Consider the following 21,442-nt stretch of genomic DNA (forward strand, 5'->3'; position numbering starts at 1 on the left):
CCCCCAGTCCTGTGGAGCTCCTGTGCACAAGCCCTACTGGCCTTCAATGCCAGATGCTCTGGGGTCACTTTCTCCCAGTGCCAGATCCCCACATGTGGGAGTTTGATGTGGGGCTCAGAACGCTCACTCCTGTAGGTGAGTCTCTGTGAACCAGTTGCTTTCCAGTCTGTGGGGCTTCCCACCCGGGAGGTGTGGGGTTGCTTATATCGTGTAATCACCCCTCCTACCTCTTGATGTGGCCTCCTCTTTGTCTTCTGGAGTAGGATATCTTTTTGAAAGCTTCTGGTCCATTTGGTTGAAGATAGCTCAGCTTTTGGTTGTAAATTTTGTTGTTTTTAGGAGAGAAGTTGAGCTCCAGTCCTTCTGTTCCGCCATCTTAATCCCATCTCAGTTAAGATGTACATGGTAATCCCTAGAGAAACTGGTAAGGGTTTAACTAAGAATATAAAGTTTAAAAAAATCACTAATATTATTAAATGTTTCACTAAGGATATTCATTTTGTGATAAAAGGCATTAAAGCCAGAACAGAGGAACAGAAAAAACATGAGACATTTATAAAATAGAAAGTAAAATGATAGTCACATATCCAACCTCTCAGTAATAATATTCAATGTTAATGGATTTAAAAATTCCATCAAGAAAGAGAGATTATCAAAGTGGATAAAAATACAAGCCCACTAAAAGAATGACATATAATCATAGTATTATAAAATATTTTCCTTCCACTCACACCTAACCACATCAACAGTGCTCCTTTATGATAACAGTGGATTAAAGCTGAAAAAACAGTGGACTCTATCTAGGAAGGAGCCTCTAGGTAAAGTCAAATACATCAGGGGAGACAAAAATGAGGACACAGCAGGAAACTGAAGCTTTCTACCAAAAACATTAAACACAGCTTTACTCCTAGCCAAATATACATAAAATCTCACACTAAAGGCATAATTACATCAGTTCCTATTACCTGATACATCATGCCCAGTTTTCAACAACAACAGTAAAAAAGAAAAGGAGTGTAAAAGGCAAAACATAAGAAAACTAAAACAATATGAGGAGAAAAGGCAAGCATCAGAACAAGATTCAGATATGGTAGAATTTGTGTCAATAGAAACTTCCAAAACTGAAATACAAAGAGAAAAGTGAATGGAAAAGACACAGCAGTATATCTAAGAACTAGGAACAGGTAGATAATGTGTAACATTTGTGTAACAGGAATACCAGAAGGAAAAGAGAGAAAGGAGAAGAAATTTTTAGATCACTAATGACTGAGAATTTCCCAAAGTTAATGACAGACACCAAACCACAGATCCCAGAACCTCAGAGAACACTGTGCTGGATAAATATGCTGGATAATATGCTGCATCTAGGCATATCATATTCAAACTTCAGAAAATCAAAGAGAAAGAGATAATTTTGAACGAAGCCAGAGGGGGAGAAAACACCTCACCTGTAGAGGAGCAAGTAGAAGAATCACATCAATTTTCTCTTCAGAAACCATACAAGCACAAAGAAAGTAGAGTTAAATATTTAAAGTTTTGAAGGAAAACTCCCACCCACCTAGAGTTCTGCAATCTTCAAAAGTGAAGGAGAAATAAAAGTTGATTCTTTGGACCATCTGAATGTGTAGCAATTTGTCACTAATAAAGCTTCCTTGCAAGAGATGTTAAAAAGAAGTTTTTAAGACAGAAAGAAAATGAACTCAGATTTAGATAAAAGAGGACTGTTAGAAAATGAATAAAGATAAAATATTTACTTTTTCTCATTCCTAGTTGATTTAACAGATAACATCTTGTTCAAAATAATAATAGTAACAATGTATTTGGTGTTGTGGCTTATGGATATGTGAAATGACAGCAACATTATGAGAAATGAGAAAGAGGAATTGGAATACTTTTTTTAAAAGTATCTATACTTCTAGTGAATCAATATTATTTTATTTTATAATATTTTGAACTGGGAGTAGATTAATTATAAATGCATATTGCAAACTCAAGGGAAACTACTAAAAACTTAAAAAGAAGTATAATTGATATGCCACGAAAATAAGGAAAATGGAATCATAAAAATGCTCATTTAAAATCAGAGAAGGCAGAAAAACAGTAGATAAAATAAGAAATAATGAACAAGTTCAATAAATGCCAAAGGGTTAGAGACATGGTAAAGGTGAATCTAACTATATCAACAATCACTTTAAATGTACATAATATAACTATATCAATTAAAAGACAGGCACTGTCAGGGGAGATAAAAAATAATACCCAACTATATGTTGTCTAAAAGTAATATAAATATAAAGAAACGAATATGTTAAAAGTAATACAAATGTCAAGAAATAAATATATTAAAAATAAAGGAATGGAGAAATATATACCAATATTCTAATCAAAAGAACGCTAGATTAGCTATTTAATTTCAGACAAAATAGACTTCAGAGCAAGGAAATTTATCAAGGACGAAGAAGGGCATTACATAATGATAAAGGAGTCAATTCTCTAAGAGGATATAACAATTCTGAAAATGTATGCACATACAGACAGAGTATCAAAATATGTGAGTCAAAAAGTGATAGACCCACAAGGAGAAATAGGTAAATTCATTATTATAGTTTGAGACTTCAACACCCTTCTATCAGTAATTGACAGATCCAGCTGGCAGAAAATCAGTAAGGATATAGCTGAACTCAACAGCAATATCAATCAACTAGACCTAATTGATATTTATAGAATATTTCATCCAACGACAGAAGAATACACATTATTCTCAACCTTACATGGACCAGCACCAAGATAGACCACATTCTGGGCCATAAACTACATCTTACAAATTTAAAAGAATATAAATCATACAAAATGTGCTTTCAGACTAAAACAGAATCAAACTAGAAGTCAGATTTAGATAGATAGAAAATCCCAAATATTTAGAGATTAAATAACACACTTCTAAATAATAAACGAGTCAAAGAAGAAATTCCATAAGAAATCTTAAAATATTCTGAACTAAGTTAACATGAAAATACAGCTTATCAAAATGTGTGCAATGCAGCAAAACCAGTATTTAGAGGGAAAGTTATAGCATCAAATGAATATTTTAGAAAAGAAGATAACCAATACTCTTAGCTTCCACTTTAGGAAACTGGAGAAAGAAAAGCAATATAAACCTAAGGCAAACAGAAAAAAAAAGAAATAGTAAAAATAGATTAGGACCTTATTGTTTATTTTATATACAGTAATGTTTCTGTTAATGCTGGCTGCTGTTTAAAGGTTCGATTATAGGAGTCAAGTATAGAAGTAGGGAGAACAACTGGGAAGCTTCTAAAATAGCCTAGTCTAAAAATGTTGGTAAGTTGCACTAGGGCAGTAGTGGTGGAGGGCTAAGTAAAATTTGCTTGGATTTGAGATATATTTTGGAGGTGGAACCAATAGAACAGGATGATGGATTGGACGGAGTTGTGAGGGAAAAAAAGTGAATTTCCTTTTATTACCATCCTTGGAACTGCATTACTTCATTATTTTATTCAGCATTTATCCATTAGGCAAACTTTCATTATCAAGCTCTGTCCAGGGTATTGAAGGCCCAGAAATTACCAATATAGAGATCATTCAGATAAAGTTCTTGTTTTCATGGATCTCACAGTTAAGTAAGAGACAGACACACAAAGGGAGATTTATAGTCTAGTGTGAAAAGGTTTCTATGATGGACTTAATTCCTTAGGGCTGTGTGGAAGCACTGAGTGGGGGCACTTATTCCATACTTGACTCATTTGGGGCCTCTCAAGGAAGACTTCCTGTTTACTTAGCAGGTGAAGATAATAGCATCAGCTGTACAGTATTTTTTATTTAATAAACTTTAATATAGACATACATATATCATTCAATACCAGCTACAACCCTTACATATTAGGCAATGCAAAACATCCAAATGGAATAAGACAGGATTCCTTTATTCAGGAAGTTTGAAACCTAGTAGAGATAATGGTATAGCTATATGAATAACTGTAATGCAGGGCAGAAAATGAAAAACACTGTAAAAGAAATAAGTGGAAATCCCAGTTTCCTTACTTCTTATTTCTTTGACTTTGGATCAGTCACTTAACCTCATAGGATCATAGTTTATTCAACTTTAAAATGGGGATAACACTGCTTACCATGCAGGATCTTTGAAATGATTGAATGTGATGATGCCTATCATAGTGCCTGCACTGCCATAATGCTGAGATTGGCACTCAGCAAATTCCATGGAGATTATTGACATAATTAGGTTAATATTACCATATTTGTTACTCTTTCATGTTTGTTGCACTTGTTCTCTCTTTCTCTCTTTTTTTAGTTGAGGTGTTTTTTCATTTTATTGACCATGGGATAGAGTTAAGAATCCCTGACCCAATACCTAAGGCCTTTGATCTTCTGACCCTATTCCTAATTTTTAGAAAGTTGTCATTTAAAACAAAGTCACAGAGTTCCCATTGTGGCTTAGTGGAAAAGAATCTGACTAGTATCCATGAGGATGCAGGTTCGATCCCTGGCCTTGCTCAGTGGGTTAAGGATCTGGCATTGCTGTGAGTTGTGGTGTAGGTGACAGACGCAGCTCGTATCTGGCATTGCTGTGGCTGTGGTGTAGGCTGTGGTATAGGCCATCAGCTACAGCTCTGATTCGACCCCTAGCCTGGGAACCTCCATATGCCGTGGGGCAGCCCTAAAAAAGCAATCGATCGATCAATCAATCAATCAATCAATAAAACAAAGTAGCATATTTAACCAGCCTTTTTACTATGAATTTATTTTTCGACACCCATGCCATCTTTTCATGTTCTCTTTACAGACCCTCTTTTACTGCAACATATACAATATACCATGTCTCATTTTTCCATTTATTTAAACAATGACTAATCTTGAAAGTATTGCCTAGCATATATTAATGTGTATTTATAGGTCTTAATAATAGCAGCTACCATGTAATAAGAGTTTCTTACATGCCGGATATTATACTTAATACTTGCATGTATTATATAATCCTTAGCCTATGCTCCTAAACGCTAATTCTATTGTTGCATTTCAAAAATAGTCTCTGAGTGCTTAAAAGGTTATGGTTAAATAAGTCAAGGCATCCTAAAGTCAAAGCGGGAATGATAGAAAAAAGAAGTGTCAGGATAAGTGTTAGCACATAAAAATTATCAATACATATTTGTTGAATGAATGAATGAGGCTCTGTCAAGTGTTATCTCCTTCATGAGGCTTTCTAAGATTGCTCCAGGTCCCAGGGCTCTATTCCTTGTGAAACTTTTCATAGAATTATGTCTGAGCTCACTTGTTCAGTAGCTAGCTATTTCTTCTTGGGAAAGCTCTTGTCTCATTTCTGTGATTTTCATTTAGTTTTAATATATTTGTTTCTCCCTTTCCCCTTTTACTTGAAATCAGAGAATGTATCATATAAACAGCAAGTATTCATATTTGTTGAAATTCTTTTTGTTCATTGGGATTGATATTATTATACATGAAATGAAGTTTCTGTTTGTTTCTACATTGCCTCCCGGGAAACCAGCTGGATGTATTGTCACTGCATTTTAGAAGTATGTGTTTCAAATTTATTCTAAGTGTGATATATTGAGAGTAGGGTAGTGACATAATCTGATTTACATTTCAAAATTTTTCCTCAAGGAGTTCTGATTTCAGGTAGGATGGAGTAAATATATACCAGGCTTTCCAATTGAGTATAACTATAAAACCTTGAAAGAATTCATATGAAGTTATTTGAGAATTATGAAAAGTAAATATCAGCAGAAGGAGAATGCAGAAATCAAAATCCCACTGAACTAGTTGCAAATTTACCACTTTCTCCTCTGGAATCTTCTAGCCTAAAGTCAATGCAACTCAAAACCTGAAAGTTGAGCACTGCAGTACAGACAGAGAAAGATATAGGAAAAAACACTCTACTTCTGGATGAATGAAAGAAAATGGGACCTGTTAGAACCCAGAGAAAAGAAGAAATTCCCTGTATCTTTTTTCCTCCATTTTCTCATGCTTCAGCCCACAAGTCGCTCCTCGGTGGCAGAGAAGGTAGCAGTGAATGTAAATCTGTGAGAACAAGAAACTTTCTGCTCTGTTCAGTGGAGCTGTGGTGCTAAGAAAGCCAGGCCTAACTCTGTTGATTATTCTCCATGCTCTTGATCCTCCTGTTGGTTGGACTGTGGGTGCAGCACAATCACAGAAGTGGGCAGTTTGGGTATAGAAGACAGAAAAGGGGAGGCCCGGGAACCAGAAAGCACTAGGGAGATAGCAGAGAAGGAGCATGTGAAAATGATCCCATAAGAAGATTTTTGAATTCCTGGGCTCAATCCTGACTTGTTCATGCATGAGTTTGATCATTATTAGCATAACACAAATTTTGAAAACTGAGATAATGAACAGACCACAGTTCAGGTTCTATACTGACCACTGGGTGGTGCACACACAGGACAGATCCAAATAACACTGAAAAGACTATGAAAACTAAACTGACAGTGGAACCACGGCCTACAGAAAGTGTGTTGGAAATTGTGGCTTGACCTAAACAATATCAAGTGTCTGCTTAAACAAAATATCAATCTTTTTTTCATTGGACGTAAACACTATCCAGAGTTCCACAAGAGAGATTTCAAAACATTCAGATTGTAATCCAAAATTGCTAACATAAGAAGAACCATTAAAATCTCATCTCACATGGGAAAAGAAGCAAGCAAGATGGCACAGATATTGGGGTTATGTGACAAAGCATATGTTGTAACAATGCTTGAACAGAGGACTTCTGGTTTCTGTTCCAACATGTAAAGAGCTTAGAAATGGTCACTCTCATCCTCACAATAAGAAAAGAGTTGAACAAACTTAAAATCAATGATTTTCTTAGAGCTATCTGAGAGTTGAGATGACAGAATTAATTGCTATCCCAAAAGCTGAAGAGATAGAGACAGACAGTTTACCAGGAGCAGAAATTGCTGGAGCAACGAAATGGGAAGAACACTTAAATGATAACATCAATGAATTACTAGAGGATCAGTGTGGACTATCTTGAGAGTTATAAACTCCTGAGGGATATCCAAAACAAACAAAGAATTCTTAAAACATATCAATAAGAAGACAAACAACTTGATTAAAGTATGGGGCAAAGAGCTTAGCAGATACCTCTCAAAAGAAGATAAACAGATGGCAAACAAATATGTAAAAAGGTACTTCACATCATATGTCATCAGGGAAACGCAAATTAAAACACCAATGAGAAAGCACTATATACCTATTATAATGGCCACATCGAGAACACTGACAACACCAAATGCTGGAGATGTGGAGCAACAGGAATTCTCATTCATTGCTGGTGGGAATGCAAAATAGTATAGCCAATTTAGAAGATAACTTGGTGGTTTCTTACAAAACTGAATGTACTCTTACTGTATGATCATCAATCTTCCTTGGTACTTATCCAAAGGAGTTGAAAATTTATATCCCCACCAAAACTTGCATCTCAATATTTATAGTAGCTTTATTTATAACTTCCAAAGCTTGGAAGCAACCAAGATATCTTTCAGTAGTTTAATGAAAAAATGAACTGTGTATACCCAAACAATGGAATATTATTCAAGGTGGATATTATTATCCCCAATTTACAGATGAGAAACTGAGAATTGGTAAAATGACATGTCCAAGGATGTACACAATTTACTGGAAGAAGTGGTATTCTAAATCAGACCTATCAGATGCCAGAAGCCTATTCTCGTTCTATTGTACCTAGCTCAGAAAAGGAGTGATAAATCAGATACAGTTAAAGACTTGCTGACCCCAGAATTTTACTATTTTCTAAATACTTTTATTAAATTATAGTGTGCATACAGAAAAGCACATGGGTAATAAGGTAATAAATAGTCACATACTGAAACTACCCATGTAACCAAAACTCATGTCAAGAAGCAGAACATTATCTCCCCCCCCCAATCACCAGCTCCAGAAGGCCTCCTGTGCCCCTTCCAGCCACTATACTGATCAAGGAAAACCACTATCCTACTTTGATCACCATATATTAGTTTTGCCCATTACTGAACTTTACATAAGCAGAATTTTATAACATACTATTTTTTGTCTTGTAGCTTTTGATCAACATTTTTTTTTTTTTGCCATCCAACTATTTGTTGCTTGTTGGTATGGGTCATTCATTTTCATAAGCAGTACAGTATTACATAGCATGGCTGTAGAACAGTATATGTATCCATACTACTATTGATAGGCTGTATGGAGTTTGGAGCTATTACAAATTCACCATTCTTGCACATGTCATTTGGCAAATGTGATTACATTTCTGTTTGGTAATCTTCATTGGGTAGTTAGAACTGGTGACAAGACAGAGAGGGATGGAGGTAGAGAGAGTGGCTGGGAGACTGTCACAAAAGATCAAGCATCAAAATCAGCTACTCTAGGTAAAGAAAAGTATGATAATGGCGGGACTAGAGAGAAAGAAATAGAAAAGAAATAAAAATGCTTAGCTATAGAGATCAATTGGTGTTAGGGAATAAAAGTGACAGAAAACTCAATGATGACAAAGTTTTTTTAAACCACTTAAAGAGAAAATAAAGTTGGGTGGGAATGTTCATTGGCAGAGGGAGTTTACATATTTTTTCAGTTTTATTGAGATATAGTTGACTTATAGCACTATATAACTTTAAGATATACAGTGTAATAATTTGATTTATATATGTAGTAGTCCCCCTTATCTGCAGATTTGCTTTCTGTAGTTTCAGTTGCCTGTGGTCAACCATGGTCAGAAAATATTAAATGGAAAATTTCAGAAATAAATAATTCACAAGTTTTAAATTGCACACCTTTTTTTGAGTAGTGCGATGAATTTTTAAAATTCAAGTACGGTTGACTTATAATGTTATATTAATTTCAGGTATACAGCATAATGATTCAGCATTTTTATAGATTATATGCTATTAAAAGTTATTACAAGATAATGGCTATAATTTCCTGTGCTTTACAAATAACCTTGTTGCCTGTCTATTTTATACATAGTAGTTTGTACCTCTTAATCCTATATCCCTATCTTGCCACTTCTCCCTTCCCTCTCCCTCTTGGGACCCATTACTTTGTCTTCTATATCTCTGAATCTGTTTTTGTTTCACTGTATACATTTATTTGTTTTATTTTTTAGATTCCGCAGATAAATGAAAACGTACAGTATTTGTTTTTCTCTGTCTGACTTATTTCACTAAGCATAAGAGAAGGTCCCGCTTCATTGCTCCGCCTCACTAGGTCCTGCCGCATTGCTGCAAATGGCAGAATTTCATATTTTATGGCCGAGTAATATTCCATTGTGTGTATCTCAAATCATCTTTATCTGTTTTTCTTTATCCACATGCCATCCACCTTCCTCCTGCCTGAGTCATGAATCTTTATTTTGTCCAGTGTATTCTACCTGTTGGTCACTTAGTAGTCATCTTTGTTATCAGATTCCCTGTTGAGGTAATCAGAGTGCTTGCATTCAGGTGAGCCTAATTAACTTTATAATGGCCCCAAATCACAAGAACAGGGATGCTGTGCAATTTGGAACTGGCAAAAAGAAACCGTAAAGTGCTTTCTTTAAGTGAAAAGGTTAAAGTTCTTGGCTTAATAAGGAAAGAAAAAAATCATATACTAAGGTTACTAAGATCTACCACAAGAACAAATCTATCCATTAAATTTTGAAGAAAAAAGAAATTTGTGCTAGTTTTGCTGTCATACATCAACGTGAAAAATTTATGGTGATAGTGCATGATACGTGCATAGATAAGATGGGAAAGGTATTAAATTTATACAATAAGATATTTTCAGAGATACCAGTCACATAACTTTTATTACATTATGTTCTCACAATTGTTCTATTTTATACTTAGTTATTTTTGTTAATCTCTTACTGTACCTAATTTATAAATTAAGAGTTTGGATTGGTATATGCACACTATTGTATATAAAATGGTCAATGGAGACCCGCTGTAGAGCACAGAGAACTCTACTCAATTTTTTGTGATAATCTGTATGGGAAGAGAACCTGAAAAAGAATGGTTATGTGTCTATGTATAACTGAATCACTTTGCTGTACAGCAGAAATTATCACAGCATTGTAAATCAACTATACTTCAATAAAACTTTAAAAAGTGAGAAAAAGAGCTTTAATCATAGGTAGGTATGTATAGGAAAAAAAAAAACACAGTAAACATAGGTTTCAGCACTATCCATCGCTTCAGGCATACAATGCAGATCTTGGAACAGTATCCTCCATGGATAAGGAGGGACTACTGTAACATGGAATGACTGTTATAGTAAGTTTAGTTAATATCCATCATTTCATATAGATACAAAAAACCAAAAAGAAAATGAAAAGTTTTTTTTCCTTGTGATGATAACTTTTAGGATTTACACTTTTAACAAATTTCATACATGCCAGACAACAGCATTATACATTGTACATCATGTGGTACATTATATCCCTAGTACTTATTTCTCTTATAGCTAGAAGTTTGTACCTTTTAACTATCTTCCACCAATTCCCCCACCCTGCCCCCTGCCTATGGCAGCAACAAGTTTGATCTCTTTTTCTATAAGGTTATTTTTTATTTTGGTCCCACATAAAAGTAAGATCATACAGTATTTGTCTTCTCTGTGTGACTTAGCACAATGCCCTCAAAGTCCATCCATGTTGTCACAAATGGCAGGATGTCCCCCTTTCTGTGGATGAATGACTCATTGTGTATGTGTGTGTGTGTGTGTGTGTGTGTATAACAACATCTTTATCCATTCATGTGTCAGTGGACACTTAGGGTGTTTCCATATCTTGGCTATTGTAAATAATGCAGCTATGAACATTAGAATGCATGTATCTCGTAGATACAGTGTTTTCATTTTCTTTGGCTATATACCCAGAGGTAGAATTACCAGATCATGTGGTGTTCTATTTTAAAAATTTTAAGAAACCTCAGTATTCTTTTCCAAAGTACCTGTTACATTACAATCCTACCAACAGTGCATGGGGGCTTCCTTTTTCCACATCCTTACCATATTTCATAACTCTGGTCTTTTTGATGCTAGCTATTCTATCAGGCATGAAATGGTATCTCATCATAGTTTTGATTTGTGCTTCCCAGTGATTAGTGATGCTGAGCAGCTTTTCATGTACTTGTTGGTCATTCATATGCCTTCTTTGGAAAAATGTCTTTTCAGGTCTTTTGCCCATTTTTAATTTGATTATTAGTTTTTACTGCTATTGAGTTATATGAGTTCTTTATGTATTTTGAATATTAACTCCTTACCAAATATATGGTTTACAAATAATTTTTTCCTATTTTATAGGTTATCTTTTCATTTTCTTCATCATTTCTTTTGCTGTGCAAAAATGCTAATTAGTTAGTGTTAGTATATGTTTCTGCATCCATTTATTTTTAATCTTCATGTACCATTATATTTCAAATGGGTCTCTTGTAGGCTACATACAGTTGGGTTGTGTTCTTTATCCCCTCTGGTAATCTCTGTCCTTTAACTGGTGAATTTAGATCACTGATATTCAAAGTGATTATTGAGAGGTGTGACCAAAATGTTGGAGTAAGAAGACCCCGAACTTACCTTCTCCCAGTGGGCACACCAAAATTACAACTATTTACAGAGCAACTATCTGTGAGAACAAACCAAAGACTAGTAGAAAAGATCTTCTGCAATTAAAGATATAAAGAAGGAACCACAACAAGATGGAAAGGAAGGTTAGAGGCGCAATATAGTCAAGACCTACACACCTGGGCAGGAGACCTACAAAAAGGAAGGATAATCACAATTGCAGAAGTTCTACCCAAGGTGCAAGGGATCCAAGCCCCACATCAAGCTACCCAGACTGGGCATCCTGCACCAGGAAGACAAGCCCCCAGAATGTTTGGCCAATATCACTGAAGAATATAGGTGAAAAAATCCTCAACAAAATATTAGCAATACAAATTCAATAGTACATTAGAAAGACCATACAACATGATCCAGTGGGATTTATGCCAATGATGCAATCATGGTTCAATATCTGCAACACAACATTTACTGATAGCTGAAAATTTTTATTATCAGCTCAATAGATAAAAAAGCTTTTGACAATATTCAAAATCCATATATAATAACTTTCAACAAAGTGATTATAGAGGGAAGACACCTCAGCATAATTAAAACCACATATGACAAACTCATAGCCAACAACATACTCAATGATGAAAAACTGGAGGCATTTCCTCTAGGATCAGGAACAAGACACTGTTGTCTATTCTAGCCACTTTTTTCAACATACTATTAGAAGTCCTACTGACAGCAATCAGACAGGAAAAAGAAATAAAAAGAATCCAAGTAAGGAGATGGGATTAAGATGGCAGAATAGAAGGACTGGAGCTCAACTTCTCTCCTAAAAACAACAAAATTTACAACCAAAAGCTGAGCTATCTTCAACCAAATGGACCAGAAGCTTTCAAAAAGATATCCTACTCCAGAAGACAAAGAGGAGGCCACATCAAGAGGTAGGAGGGGTGATTACACGATATAAGCAACCCCACACCTCCCGGGTGGGAAGCCCCACAGACTGGAAAGCAACTGGTTCACAGAGACTCACCTACAGGAGTGAGCGTTCTGAGCCCCACATCAAACTCCCACATGTGGGGATCTGGCACTGGGAGAAAGTGACCCCAGAGCATCTGGCATTGAAGGCCAGTAGGGCTTGTGCACAGGAGCTCCACAGGACTGGGGGAAACAGAGACCCCATTCTTAAAAGGTGCACACAGACTTTCACGTGCACTGGGTCCTGGGGCAAAGCAAAGTCTCCATAGGAATCTGGGTCAAACCTGACTGCAGTTCTTGGAGGACCTCCTGGGAAAACAGGGGTGAATTGTTGTGGGGGAAGGACATTGGAAGCAAAGCTCTCAGGAAAAGACAGAGGACTATAACTCAGATGAGGGAGAAAGAAAAAACCCCAGAAAATCAGCTAAGTGATCAGGAGATTCTCAGCCTCCAGGAAAAAGACTTTAGCCTGTTGATGCTGAAGATGATGCAAGACATTGGAAATAAACTGGAGGCAAAGATGGATAACTTACAGGAAACACCGAGCAAAGAGATACAAGATATAAAACTTAAAGAAGAAGAGATGCAAAATACAATAACTGAAATAAAAAATTCACTAGAAGCAGCTAACAGCAGAATACAGGAGGCAGAAGAACGAATAAGCGAGGTGGAGGACAGATGAGTGGAAATCACAGATGTGGAACAGAAAAGAGAAAAAAGATTGAAAACAAACGAAGAGAGTCTCAGAGAATTCTGGGACAACGTTAAACGCACCAACATCCGTATTATAGGGGTGCCAGAAGGAGAAGAGAGAGAGAAGGGGACAGAAAAAATATTCCAAGAGATAGTATCTGAAAGGAACCATTCACTCAAATCCAGGAAGCGCAATGAGTAACATATAAAATAAACCCAAGGAGGAATACACCAAGACACATATTAATCAAACTGACCAAAATTAAAGACAAAGAGAAAATCTTGAAAGCAGCTAGGGAAAAGAAACAAAAAACATACAAGGGAACCCTGATAAGATTATCAGCAGATTTTTTCAACAGAAAATCTGCAGGCCAGAAGGGAGTGGCATGATATACTTAACATGATGAAAGGAAAAAACCTCCAACCAATATTGCTTTACCCAGCAAGGGTCTCATTCAGATTCGAAGGAAAAATCAAAAGCAAAAGCTAAGCTAAGAGAATTCAGCAACACTAAAGCACCTTTATGACAAATACTAAAGAAACTTCTCTAGGCAGAAAAGAAAAGGCCACAACCAGAAACAAAAATTCTACAAATGACAAGGCTCACCAGTAAAGGTATTTATACAGTAAAGATATGAAATTATCCATGCACAATTATGCCACCAAAATCATAAATCATGAGAAGAGGTGGGTACAAATGAAGGACACTGGAGATGCAGTTGCAATTAAGAGACCAACAACTGAAAACAATCTCATATATATATATATATAGACTCTTATATCAAATCTTCAGAATAACTGTAAACCAAAAATCTATAATTGATATACAAACAAATAAGAAAAATCAACTCAAATACAACACTAAATATAGTCATCAAAACACAAGAGAAGAAGGGAAGAAAAAAAAGTGACAAAAACAAATCCAAAGCAATTAATAAAATGGCAATAAGAACATACATATCAATAATTACCTTCAATGTTAATGGACTAAACACCCCAACCAAAAGACATAGACTGGCTGAATGGATACAAAAACAAAATCCATATATATGCTGTCTTCAGGAGACCCACTTCACTCAGGAACACATACAAATTGGAAATGAAAGGATGGAAGAGAATATTCCATGCAAACGGGGATCAAAAGAAAGTTGGAGTAGCAATACTCATAACAGACAAAATAGACTTTAAAATGAAGAACATTTTAAGGGACAGGAAGGTCACTACATAATGATCAAAGCATCAATCCAAGAAGAAGATATAACAATTTTAAATATCTTTGCACCCAACATAGGTTTACCACAATATATAAGGCAACTGCTAAAAATCTTAAAAGGACAAATCGACAATAACACAATATTAGTGGGGGACATTCACACCCCACTTCCAGCAATGGACAGATCATCCAGACAGAAAATCAATAAGAAAACACAGGCCCTGAATGAAGCATTAGACCAGATGGACTTAATAGATATTTATAGGACATTCCATCCAAAAGCAGAGAATACACATTCTTCTCAATTGCACATGGAACATTCTTTAAGATCATACCCTGGGCTACAAATCAAACCTTGGTAACTTTAAGAAAACTGAAATCATATCAAGCATCTTTTCCGACCACAATGCTATATGGCTGGAAATCAACAACAAAAAAACCTGCAAAAACCACAAACACATGGATACTAAACAACCAATGGATCACTGAAGAAATCAAGAGGAAATTAAAAAATACCTAGAAATAAATGACAACAAAGATAGGACACTCTAAAACCTATGGGATGCAGCAAAAGCCATTCTAAGAGGAAAGTTCATAGCAATACAAGCCCACCTCAGGAAACAAGAAAAAGCTCAAATAAACAAGCTAACATTACAGCTAAAGCAGCTAGAGAGAGAAGAACAGATAAGACCTAAATTTAGTAGAAGGAAAGAAATCATAAATACCAGAGCAGAAATTAATGAAATAGAAATGAAGAAAAGCAGAGAAAAGATCAATGAAATGAAAAGCTGGTTCTTTGAAAAGATCAAAAAAATTGATAAACCCTTAGCCAGACTTATCAAGAAAAAAAGAGAGGACTCAAATCAATAAAATTAGAAATGAAAAAGGAGAAGTAACAGTGGACATCACAGAAATACAAAGGATCATAGGAGACTATTATATACAACTATACACCAATAAAATGTAGAACCTAGAAGAAATGGACAAATTCTTAGAAAGGTACAATCTTCCAAGACTAAACCAAGATGAAATAGAAAAGATGAATGGGCCAATCACAAGTACTGAAATTGAAACTGTGATTAAAAAACTTCCAGGACCATATGGCTTCACAGGCGAATTCTATCAAACATTTAGAGAAGAGCTAATACTTATCCTTCTGAAACTATTTCAAAAAATTGCAGATGAAGGGATACTCTGAAACTCATTTTATGAGGCCACCGTCACCCTGATACCAAAACCAGACAAAGATACCTCAAAAAAAAGAAAATTACAGGCCAATTTCACTGATGAATATAGATGCAAAAATCCTCAACAAAATACTAGCAAACCGCATCCAACAATCCATTAAAAGGATTGTACATCATGATCAAGTGGGATTTATCCCAGGGATGCAAGGGTTCTTCAATATCCACAAATCAATCAGTGTGGTACACCACAGTAACAAACTGAAGAATAAAAACCATATGATCCTCTCAATAGATGCCAAAAAAGCCTTTGACAAAATCCAACAGCCATTTCTGATAAAAATCCTTCAGAAAGTGGGCATAGAGGGAAACTACCTTAACATAATAAAGGCCATATACGACAAACCCACAGCTAACATCATGCTCAATGGTGAAAAACTGAAAGAATTCCCACTGAGATCAGGAACAAGACAAGGATGTCTGCTCTTGCCACTACTATTCAACATCATGTTGGAAGTCCTAGCCACAGCAATCAGAGAAGTAAAAGAGATAAAAGGAATCAAAATTAGAAAAGGAAGAAGTCAAACTATTGCTATTTACAGATTACATGAATTATACCTAGAGAATCCTAAAGACTCTACCAGAAAACTGTTAGGGCTCATCCATGAATTTGGCAGAGTCACAGGAGATAAAATTAATACATATAAATCAATGGCATTTCTATATACTAACAACAAAAGATCAGAAAGAGAAATTAGGGAAGCAATCCCATTTACCATTGCATCCAAAAGAATAAAATACCTAGGAGGAAACCTTCCTAAAGAGATAAAAGATCTGTACCCTGAAAACTATAAGACACTAATGAAAGAAATCAAAGAGGACACAAATAGATGGAAAGACATACCATGCTCTTGGAATGGAAGAGTCAATATTATCAAAATGACGATACTACCCAAGGCAATCTACAGATTCAATGCAATCCCTGTCAAATTACCAAGGACCTGTTTCACAGAACTCGAATGAAATATTTTAAAGTTTGTTTGGAAGCACAAAAAACCCAGAATAGCCAAAGATATCCTGAAAAAGAAAAATGGAGCTGAAGAAATCAGGCTCCCTGACTTCAAACTATACTACAAAGCAAAAATCATCAAAACTGTATGGTACTGGCACAAAGACAAACATATAGATCAGTGGAACAGGATAGAAAGCCCAGAATTAAAGCCACGCACCTATAGCCAACTCATCTATGACAAAGGAAGGAAGAATATACAATGGAGAAAAGACAGTTTGTTCAATAAGTGGTGCTGTGAAAACTGGACAGCCACATGGAAAAGAATGAAATTAGAACACTCCCTAACACCATCCACAAAAATAAACTCCAAATGGATTAAAGATCTAGATATAAGACCAGACACTATAAAACTCTTAGAGGAAAACATAGGCCAAACACTCTCTGACATAAATTACAGCAACATCTTCTCAGATCTACCTCTTAGAGTAATGACAGTAAAAACAAAAATAAACAAATGGGACCTAAGTAAACTTAAAAGTTTCTGCACAGCAAGGGAAACCCTAAACAAAATGAAAAGACAACCCACAGAATGGGAGAACATCCTTGAAAATGAATCAACTGATAAGGGATTAACCTCTAAAATTTATAAATACCTTCTGCAGCTCAATACCAAAAAAACAAACAACCCCATCAAAAAATGGGCAGAAAATCTAAACAGACAGTTCTCCAAAGAAGACATATGGATGGCCAAAAAACACATGAAAAGATGTTCAAAATCACTCATTATTAGAGAAATGCAAATCAAAACCACTATGAGGTACCACCTTACACTGGCTAGAATGGCCATCATCAAAAAGTCTACAAACAATAAGTGCCGGAGAGGGTGTGGAGAAAAAGGCACTCTATTACACTGTTGGTGGGATTGTAAATTGATGCAACCACTGTGGAAAACCGTATGGAGATTCCTCAGAAAACTAAAAATAGAATTACCATTTGATCCAGGAATCCCACTCCTGGGCATCTATCCAGGAAAACCATGACTCGCAAAGACAGATGTACTCCAATGCTCATTGCAGCACTATTTGCAATAGCCAAGACATGGAAACAACCTAAATGTCCATCGACAGAGGAGTGGATCCAGAAGATGTGGTACATATACACAATGGAATATTACTCAGCCATTAAAAGGAATGAAATACCAGGATTTTTAGCAACATGGATGGACCTAGAAATGATCATGCTAAGTGAAGTAAGTCATACAATGAGACACCAACATCAAATGCTTTCACTGACATGTGGAATCTGAAAAAAGGACAGAATGAACTTTTTTGCAGAACAGATACTGACTCACAGACTTTGAAATACTTATGGTTTCCAAAGGAGACAGTTCGGGGAGTTGGGGGGTGCACTGGGGTTTGGGATGGGAATGCTGTAAAACTGGGTTGTGATGATCATTGTACAACTATAAATGTAATAAATTCATTGAGTAATAAGAGAAATTAGAAAAACGAATCCAAGTATTAATGAAGTAAAACTCACTGTTTATAAATAACATGGTATTACACATAGAAAATTCTAAAGATGCCATCAAAACGTTCTTAGAACTAACAAATGAATTCAGTAATATTGTAGGATAAAATTTAATATACAGAATCCTGGTGTTTCTCTAGACTAACAATAAATTATCAGAAAGAGAAATTTTAAAAAAATCTCATTTGCAATTGTCTCAAAAATAATAAAATCTATCCAAAGAGGACTTGTATTCAGAAACCTATAAGACATTGATGGAAGAAGTTGAAGATGACACAAATGAAAAGATATACTGTGCTCATGGATTGAAATAATTTAATATAATGTTTTGTAGATAGGTTCATTTGTGCAATATTTTAGATTCCATATTTAAGTGATATCATATGCTATTTATCTTTCCCTTTCTGCCTTCACTTAGTGATAACCTCTAGTTGTATCCATGTTGCTGTAAATGTCATTATTTTGTTCTTTTTTATGGCTGAATAGTATTCCATTGTATATATGCACCACATCTTCTTAATCCATTCATCTTTTGATGGACATTTAGGTTATTTCCATATCTTGGCTATTGTGAATAGTGCTGCAGCAAACACAGGGGGTGCATGTATCTTTTTTTTTCATTTTTTCTTTTTTATTAGGGCCACACCTGCGGCATACAGAAGTTCCCAGGCTATGGGTAAAATTGGAGCAACAGATCCACCTCCACGGCAATGCAGGATCTGAGCTGTGTCCACAACCTACACCACAGCTCATGGCAATGCCAGATCCCCAACTCACTAAGCAATTCTAAGAATCGAAATCACATCCTCATGGATACTAGTAGGATTCGTTTCCACTGTGCCACAACAGGAACTCCATGTATCTTTTTGAATGAAAGTTTTTCTGGATATATGCCTAGGAGTGGGACTGCTGGATTGTATAGTAGTTCTATAGACTCATGGACATAGAGAACAGGCTCATGGTTGCCAAGGGGGAGGGGAGAATAAGTGGGATGGATGGGGAGTTTGGGGTTGGTAGATGCAAACTATTACATTTAGAATGGATAAGCAATGAGGTCCTACCCTATAGCACAGGGAACTATATCCAGTCTCTTGGTATAGATCATGATGGAAGGTAATATGAGAAAAAGAATGTATGTATATATGTATGACTGGGTCATTATGCTCCACAGCGGAAATTGACTCAACTGTTGTAAATAGGCCTTTAGTAATGTGGTGTTGAAGTGAGGGGGGGAGGGGAAGCATTCTATAATTCTGTGATTAGTCACAGCCTTTACTAATGTGGTGGTGAAGTTGGGGGCGGGGAGCATTCTATAGTTTGATGATTAGGTTCAAGTCTTTTAATGTGCCTATACCTCTGGATTGAACTTCATGAGTGTTTCTCAGTATTTTTCTCCATCCTTAGATGGGAGATGATAGCTAGAGATAGCTAGATTTATATATTTTGCTTCCCCTGAAACATTCTGGTAATACTCCTGCAGGTTAGGCTCTGGTTTATTAGTTTCTGCTGAGGGCAGGCCTTGTTAGGAACAGTGTTCTGGTGTATTTCAAAATGGTTTCTTTTCTCTTCCTGCTGCTGGAAGCCTGAGGGAATTTTCTCTGATACTACAGGAAACTGGTTGAGCTTCTGGAGGTAAATCCCACGATATTGAGGGACCCTACCACAACTGAGTTCCCATGAAGTTTTTAACTTTCAGAATTTTCTGCACTCGGACTCCAGCAATTCATCGATTACAGTTCAGAACTTCCTACACTGGCACTGGTTTCCCTGGTGCTTTCTGCTGGTAAATCACTGCTGCAGTAATCTGTGATAATCTTTATTTGCCTGTCTGTCTTTCTAATCTTAAAAATCTAGTAGTTTTCCTTGTGTCTTCGTTTCTCTTTTGGATCCAAGAAGATTTGTTGATGTTTTGGTCTGTTTGTTGATGTTTCAGTCTGTTAAACTTTTTGCTTGTTACAGTGGAGTGGCAACTTCTCAGCTCCTGATGAGGAACTGGAAACAGGAAGTCCAGTTATTAAACTCCAGAATTTCCATTTTCTCAGAAGCAATAGTTTCTGAGTTCAATATTTGATACTTGTTCTGACCCTAAGAGGGCTTCTTGGAGCTGGCTTATACCTCAGTTCTCTCCTGCAAACTCGCCTGCCCATAGCCTAGACTGTATTAAATCTTTGACCCACCTCCCAGTCCTCCCAGTCACTTTTCACTGCAACCTCCACTGTTCTTGAGAGTTTCCTTAGGCTTGTACATCTTCAAGCTCCATTGCAATTAGTTCAGTTTGTTTGGTAAGAGATTAAGATCTATTTGTTTTATGGTTTGCTTCTCCCCTCTCCCCCCCAGGCAAAACCTGTGAGCAATTGCTCTGGAGGTAAGTATCAGGAAATGTCAAGCTTCTCTGAGTAACAATCCCACTCTAGGAGCTGATCTCTTGGTGGTGTGTGGGGGGGCAGTTAGTAACCAGTCCTCTCAGCTTTCATCTCCTGCCATGCAATTACCACCTCATGAGGCAAGGAAAGGATGATCAAGGCCCCAGTATTCTTCACATACCTCATCAAGGCAGAGTCTCCATGCCATGAGTGAAGACTGGGTGGAAGACGTGAGACACCACCTCTTGACCAGAGTTACCCAGAATTTAGCCCTTAGCAACAAGTAGCTGAGGGAAGGATGAGAAATGCTGAAGTTTTGCTCCTTGTGGGAAATAATCCCTCTGATTGGGAGCTGAGGGAGACAGAACTCTGTGTTATTAGCTGCAGAAGTCTGCAGTGCAGTTACCCCTCTTTGCTGAGCTGGGAGGGGGATGGAGGGTGTGTTCTTGGTTTAAAATACCACGGATTCTCACTTTATTTTTACTGAATTTGTGCAATTTTTCTTGAATAGATGTCTCTTCATTTGTTGTTTGCCATTAGGACCATTTCCAGATATTTAAATTAATGTTTTTAAGGTAGTTTTCACCAGTTTCACTGGGGAATGGTTGGTGAAGGTCCTCACATTGTTGTGCTAGAAGTCAGTCTCCACTTAGGAGTTTTAAGCTTGATAATGACATGGTGAGCTTTGAATTTCATTCTAGGCATTGTTTGCAGAATAGATTAGCAGGGAGATAGGGTACACATTCAGGGAGACCAGTTGGGAGACTGTGGTCCTAGTCTAGGCATGAGATGAAGAAGCCTAAACTGAGGCAATAAAAGAAGTTAGGACTGACAAGGCTCAGGGCTATTGGGTAGCTTAGAAGCCAAAGACGAT

The sequence above is a fragment of the Sus scrofa genome, chromosome X, assembly GCF_054392235.1.
Source record: "Sus scrofa isolate SSC_HxYL_T2T_F1_AM1 chromosome X, Sscrofa_HxYL_maternal_Yorkshire_Landrace_v2.0, whole genome shotgun sequence".
Classification (NCBI taxonomy): domain Eukaryota; kingdom Metazoa; phylum Chordata; class Mammalia; order Artiodactyla; family Suidae; genus Sus; species Sus scrofa.